The sequence below is a fragment of the Benincasa hispida genome, chromosome 12, assembly GCF_027475165.1.
Source record: "Benincasa hispida cultivar pf3 chromosome 12, pf3_genome.v1.1, whole genome shotgun sequence".
In the NCBI taxonomy this organism is placed as follows: Eukaryota; Viridiplantae; Streptophyta; class Magnoliopsida; order Cucurbitales; family Cucurbitaceae; genus Benincasa; species Benincasa hispida.
In genome coordinates this window covers 25213413-25220556 of record NC_143489.1, presented here as the reverse complement: position 1 = coordinate 25220556, position 7144 = coordinate 25213413, and the positions used below count along the sequence as shown (strand labels likewise).

Below are 7144 nucleotides of genomic sequence, written 5' to 3'. Positions count from 1 at the left end.
AGCTGTCGGCATCCAAATTCTATAAATAGTCCTTGAGACCTTCATTTTGAGACATCCGAGCTTCTGCCTCAAGGCAGAAGTTTGTGATCACAAATGAGAGCTTGAAAAAGATTTCCAGTGAGAATTCTTCATCTCCACAACCCAGACTGCGTGACGATCGGAGTATTCACCAGAGATAAAGCTCAAGAGAGACATCTCCACCATTCAACAATGGCACCATCGGCAGCCTTGACGCAGAGTCCTTCATCTCCCTTCTCATCTCTGTATTGTATTACATTTTAGCTTGAGATATTAAAATATTTTGTGATCAATGCAAATCTTAACTTCTTCATTACCGTCTTCTTCATCATCTTCATCTCTATCATAGTTTTTCTTCAGCGTTTATTTATCAAAGTCAATTGCATGCTTAATCGTGTGGCCTAGAGATAGGACGCATGTAGCAACCCACCGAAATGTGTGCGTTGTGCAAGTATAAGTGAGTGAATCCTCTTTGCTTTGTGAAAGGTTGTGGCAGCGCCTGTCTATGGGATGCTACATTACTTGTCTATACGTTAAGTAGCCGCATCTAACTACTTGAGAAAGTAAGGGATAGAACTCACTAAGCAAGGTTCGTATTGTTCCTAGAGATAGGCACAATCTTATGCTCGACGCAACCATGCACTATAGAGATATAGTCATGTGATTGACCACCGAGAGGTGTGATGTGTTAGTGCAACGAGTTGGAATTACTAGGGTGATTTAAGATGGTAAACATTACTATGCGTTATTGGTTGTTGTGTCTCTACTTATTCTCATTGCAAGTCTTCTATTGCTCAATCTGTTTAGTTAGGAGTAGGAGTAGTATGTAAAACATTTAAACCTTCTTCGCTTTATTTTTATTCTTATTCATCGCCTCAAACGCATCACCTCACAAATATTATTGAGTGACAAATCCCAGTATTCGACTTCGGATTACCCGAGAAATTTGTGTTTGTGTTATACTTGGCGCAAGCGTAAGAAAACTTATGATAGGAACGCGTGATCATTGCATGTTAAAATTAACACATCATTATTCCGATGCATGGGAGCAAACGCATCAGTTATGTCTAACGCATGATTTCATGTTCAAACCCATCCTTCCTTAAATGATAAAAATAAAATAAAACAAAACAAAACACGTCCCTAAATTATCCCAACACTTATGTATATCATAGATCCTGTTTGATAATCATTTGATTTTTGAAAATTAAACCTATAAACATCACTTATATTTATTGGCTTATATGTTTTGTTGCTAAATTTTAGGAGTGTTTTCAAGATCAAAGTCAAAATTTGGAAAATTTGTGACAAATAACCTCCGAAAGTTTTCATCTTTCACAATTAGCACCCTTTTTCAAAATTCGTTGAAATAGTTCTATTTGGCTTTTTTCATCACACATCCAATCTACTGATTGTTTTAGGCTTTCTCGGTGGAATCTCGACCTGGATGAAGACCGTAATTGTACTTTTCCAAACCTTACGTAATATCTAATCTTCTTCAAATTTAAAGGAATTTTAGGTTTTTTAATGATTGATTTTTATATTTATGATTAATCAAATCTTCATCATTTGCCTGGCTTTTCTAAACCAAAAATTTCTAAAAATATAATACTTTTAATATTTATAATGAATCAACCTTATAAATAAGTAAAACTTGACTTCAATGTCTAAAAACCTAAAGAATCTAAATTTCAACTTTGAAGTTAGTAACTTTGAGCTCACTTGACTTATTTTATGTTGTTTTTAAAATTTTTGTGGAACTTTTTCAGATCTAATAGTTGGAAGACGACTTATTCGACTCTTCGATTGCACATTTGGCTCTCCAGTTTGATTACACAGTATTTTTCATCAACATTAATTCATTTTTTTTTTTTTTGTTTATGTTAATTTTGGCAAATGAATTCAGTTGCCATTAGTCATTTCTCTTCATTTTGATAAACTTATGTACTAGGATTTATAAGTTTATTTTCTAATGAGTTTATGTATGTATATTTATATGTATATGTATAAATAACATTATAACTAAATTGTGGGCATAACTCAATTGGGAGAGCATTAGATTCAAGATGTGACAATCACTTGTTCAATCCCATTCATCACATTATACAGCCTAAAAAATTTGTGAGTTTACTTTTTATTTATTACTAGATTTTTGTTTATAATATTTTTTTATATTTATATTATGCTAGATATACCATTTTAATGTCCTTATATATTGATGTTAGTAGTTTTTGAATATTAGTTATATATTGATGTTAGTAGATCTACCATGTTAATTTTTTAATGGTCGTTGAATTCAAGAATATTTATATATTGATTTTTTAATTTTGTATTTATAGTTTAATATTCTTATATATATGATGCTAGATCTACTGTGTTAATGTTTTTTTTTTGTATTTTAAATAATATTAAATTTTGTTAATTTTAGAACTTTTGACGTTAGGCTTTTCTTCAATAAAAAAATTAGTATGAGTGTTAATTTTTTAGTACAATATTAGTTATTTGATTATTATTATTTCGTTAGTATTAGTGTTTGTAGATTTGAGTTCTCTTTTGAAAAAAAAAAATAATATTAGAATTTTAGCATTAGATTTTGTTACTATAATATTTTTTTTAGTTTGAGTTTTCCAATGAGTTTATGTGTATATATTTATATGTATATGTATACATAACATTATAACTAAATTGGGGAATAGCTCGATTGGGAGAGCATTAGATTGAACTCCTGTGTTTAATCCCAATCATCACATTTGTTTTTATCATATTTCATATGTATAGAGCCTAAAAATTTATGTACATGTATTGTACACCTTAGATGTATTTTAATATAATCTAAAAAATTGAATAACGGAGATAGCTCAGTTGGGAGAGCGTTAGATTGAAGATCTAAAGGTCACGTATTCGATTCACGTTAGTGTATTGTTGTATTATCTTATTTATTGTTGAGTTTTGAATTTTGGTGAATTCATTGTTGTGTTATCTTATTTGTTGTATGCCATGAAAAAAAAAATTGAAAATATGTGTTTGGCATGTTGTTAATTTCATTCAATTTGAAGATCTTGACTTTTATATAAAAAAAACTAGAGTCCCGTTTGGTAACCATTTTATTTTTTGTTGTTGTTTTTGAAAATTAAGTCTATGGCCCCTACTTCCACCTCCAAATTTCATCCTTTGTTATCTACTTTTCATCAATAGTTTAAAAAATCAAGCCAAAGTTTGAGAACTAAAAAAAGTAGCTTTCAAAATATTGTTTTTGTTTTTTAAATTTGGCTAAGAATTAAATCATTGTACTTAAAAAAATGTGAATTATTGTAGAAATGTAGATGATATAGGCTTAATTTTTAAAAACAAAAATAAAAAATCCAATGGTTACCAAACAAGATCTAAAGATTCTAAATTTCAACTTTGAGGGTCATAACTTTGAGATCACTTGACCAATTTTGATGTTGTTTTGAAAGCATTTGTGCAACTTTTTGACATCTAATTGTTGGAAGATGACTTATTCGACCCTTCGACTGCAAGTTTGGCTCCCTAGTTTGATTACACAGTGTTTTTCATTAACATTATTTCATCCTTTTTTTATGTTAATTTTGACAAATGAATTCAGTTGCTATTAGTCATTTCTCTTTATTTTGATAAACTTACCAACTAGGGTTTATAAGTTTATTTTCCAATAGGTTTATGTATGTATATTTATATGTATATGTATACATAATATTATAACTAAATTGTGGGGATACCTCAGTTTGGAGAGTACTAATTTGAAGATGTGAAGATCATGTGTTCAATCCCATTCATTGCATTTTTTTTATCATATTACATATGTATACAACCTAAAAAATTTATGTGCATGTATTGTAAACCTTAGATGTATTTTAATATAAATGTTAAAAATCAAATAGTGCGGATAGCTTAGTTGTGAGAGAGTTAGATTGAATATCCAAATGTCCCGTGTTCATCCATGTTCTCTGCAATAAAAATCAAATGGTTACCAAAGGGATCTAAAAAATCTAAATTAAGAATTCAGTTGTATGAGTCATTTCTCTTCATTTTGATAAACCTACCTACAAAGGTTTATAAGTTTGTTTTCCAATGAGTTTATGTATATTTATATGTATATTTATACATAACATAATAACTAAATTGTGGGGATAGCTCAGTTGGGAGAGCATTGGATTAAAGATGTGAAAGTCATTTTTTCAATCCCATTCATTTCATTTTTTTATCATATTACATTTGTATACAACATAAAAAATTTGTGTATATGTATTGTAAACCTTAAGTATATTTTAATATATATCTTTAAAATTAATAGCGGGGATAGCTCAGTTGGGAGAGCGTTAGACTAAAGATCCGAAGGTCACGTGTTCGATCCACGTTCATCGCATTTTTAGTGTATTCATTGTCGTGTTATCTTATTTATTGTATGCCATGACAAAAATTGAAAATATGTTTTTTTGGCATATTGTTCATTTTGTTCTCTATTAATCTTTATAGGATTCAAATAACATTCAATTATTAATTATAATTTTGACTAATTAGCGTTTTTTGTCATTTTGAGTTCAACAACGTGTGTCGTTTTTAGTTCCTATCCTCTAACCTTTTGGTTCAAATTTTTTTTTGCCATATGATCATTGACATAATGTAGATTTGTGAAGGAACGAACACAATAAAAAAAATCCCACGACAAAGCTGCTTTGACAACCTCCATAAATAAAACAGTATATAATATCTTTGTACAATCCATATATCTTAAATTATCAGAGAACATTAAGGAGAAAGACAAAGAGCATTTAGTGTGTAGACTAAAAAAGTCTTTAGGGTTGAAACAAGCATTAAGTTTGAGTCTATCATTTGAGAGCAAGGTTACAAAAAGACTACTTCTTACTCGTATGAACAAAAAAATTTCAAAAGATTACATAATTTAGGAAAGACAAATTATCAAATATTTATTATCAAAGTCTACACAAGATTACTTTATTTGGAAAAAATATATATATACAATATTAGTCTTTGTCTTAGTCGAGATTCCACCAAGTGAGCCCAAAACAATAGATAATTTAGATGTGCGATAAAAAGAAGTCAAATTCTTATTCAAATCTCAGAGTTGATCTCAGACGGGAAGATTGAGAAAAATATTTTCACGAGCTACCTACAAGTGTGATTAGTTGTGAAAGGTGAAAACTAAAAAAGGTTATTCCCAAGAGCTAGTTGTGAAAGTAAGGGTTATTTCCAATAGCTTAGTTGTGAAAGGTGAAAACTAAAAAGAGTTATTCTGACAATGCCTCTAAAAATTTAGAATCTAAAAAAGGAATTTTCGAAAAGTAGATCTTGTTTTTGGAAATTGACTATGAGCTCAAATGTTTATATAGGTAATATGACAACTATGAGTAGTAAAAAATTGTGAGAAAACAAGCATAATTTTTAAAAACCAAAAACAAAAAGGTAAATGGCTACCAAACAAGATTGTAGTTATTCAATAAATGTTGATCATCTTGGATCTTTTATTCTAATATATTATACTTTGAAAAAATAATTAGCAAAATACGGTAGTTTTGAAAATATTTAGAGATTTGTGGTAGTGTGGTAGGCTTTTTAGAAGGTCGATAATTAAAAAAAAAAAAACACAAAGAGAGAGATCGAGGGTTAAAGTTTCAACCATCTGTGTGTTGAGATTAGTGTCCTAATTCTCCTAGTGGTCTCGTAGTTTGTAAACACTTTGTAAACATATTGTTATTAATAAAATAAGTGTTATTTTATAAGCATTTACTTAATCCAATAAACTAAAATCCGTGGTTATTTCATGTAACTTAAACATGTATGTGGAGAAATACAAGTGGATCATGCCTTAAGTAATAACCTAAATGGTCTATAGTATAAGGATAAAGGAGGAATACCTTATCTTGGTGACACTATGGATACGACCCACTTTTTAAATATTACAAGTGTTGTAAAGTGTTACAAATGGTCTGATCCTAACCATTCATGTGGAGACATGCAAGCAGGGGTATCCTATAAAAAGAGTTTGTATAAGATCGGACTAGGAGATGATTAGTCTGTTTATATAACGCAGTAGATAATTGAGACTTACATTCCACTAGGATGACCATAGGTGACATGACCTTAATCCTAAGTGAGTTGGAAACTCCTACTCATGAAGGCGGTCCTTTGATTTGTATGGGTGAGAGCAACCAGATTGCCAACTCAACAAGCCTACCATTTTGGGGATTCGTTTCATTGGGGAGCTGGGAACTCATCTACACAAGATAGAATTCACTCCTTCCCCAAAACAGGGGTAAGTAAATAAATTGTTCCCTTAAAGGCTGATTCCGGGTCTTAAACATAGTGGGCACACCCTCTCTTGGGAAGAGAGGACTCAGTCATAGTAAGACTATGACTTATTGTTCATTAGAGAAATCAGTGGTACTTAAGGAGTTAGATGTAACTATAGGGGCAAAATGGTAAATTGGCCAAGTTGTACTTACGAGCGATTTGTAAGGGTTCATTGCACTTTTGATTGGTTATATCCAATGGACACATAAATATATCTGTAGTGCGAAGAGTGCAACTGTCAGTCTTTAGTGGAGTGACCAACAGTTAATGGATGGTGGATCTCGTGATTAAAGAGTTTAGTCAGCTTTCACATACCGTTGAAGCTTCAAGCTACAAGTCCATAAGGCCTCTTTAGTAGTTCAATGGGTTCAAGTTGAGAATCAGATTTTGGGTTAGTTTGAAGTATTCAAATTAACAAGAGGAACTTTAATTATGTGTGATATAATTAAATTAATTCAATTATATGTGATATAATTGATATGATGTATTAGATACATTAATTGGAGGAATTAATATAAATATGATTTATATTAAATACCATAACATAGAAAAAGAACATGGTTTATGTAAAACCCGAACCCTAATTACTTCAAGTAAGAGTAAGTAATGTGATGCCTTCTAATGAGCTAAATGAAGTCATGTCTTAGGAAAGGTAGAAGATGTAAGCAAGAAGAAATAGGCTTTTGGGTAGCTAAGTGTAAAAGTAGGACAAAACTCGACTTGGTTAAGGAAGGTCATGTTTGATGATGGAATGCATAATAAGCATATGAATGAGACCATGCCATCTAATGAG

The 7144-nt window shown here is 30.5% G+C and overlaps 1 non-coding gene across 1 annotated transcript; it reads left to right on the top strand.

Annotated features, from left to right (window-relative positions):
• Positions 1-4332: 4332 nt before the first annotated feature.
• TRNAF-AAA (transfer RNA phenylalanine (anticodon AAA)) lies at positions 4333-4405 on the top strand. Its single transcript has one exon. It is a non-coding gene; the product is annotated as a tRNA-Phe (tRNA).
• Positions 4406-7144: the final 2739 nt, after the last annotated feature.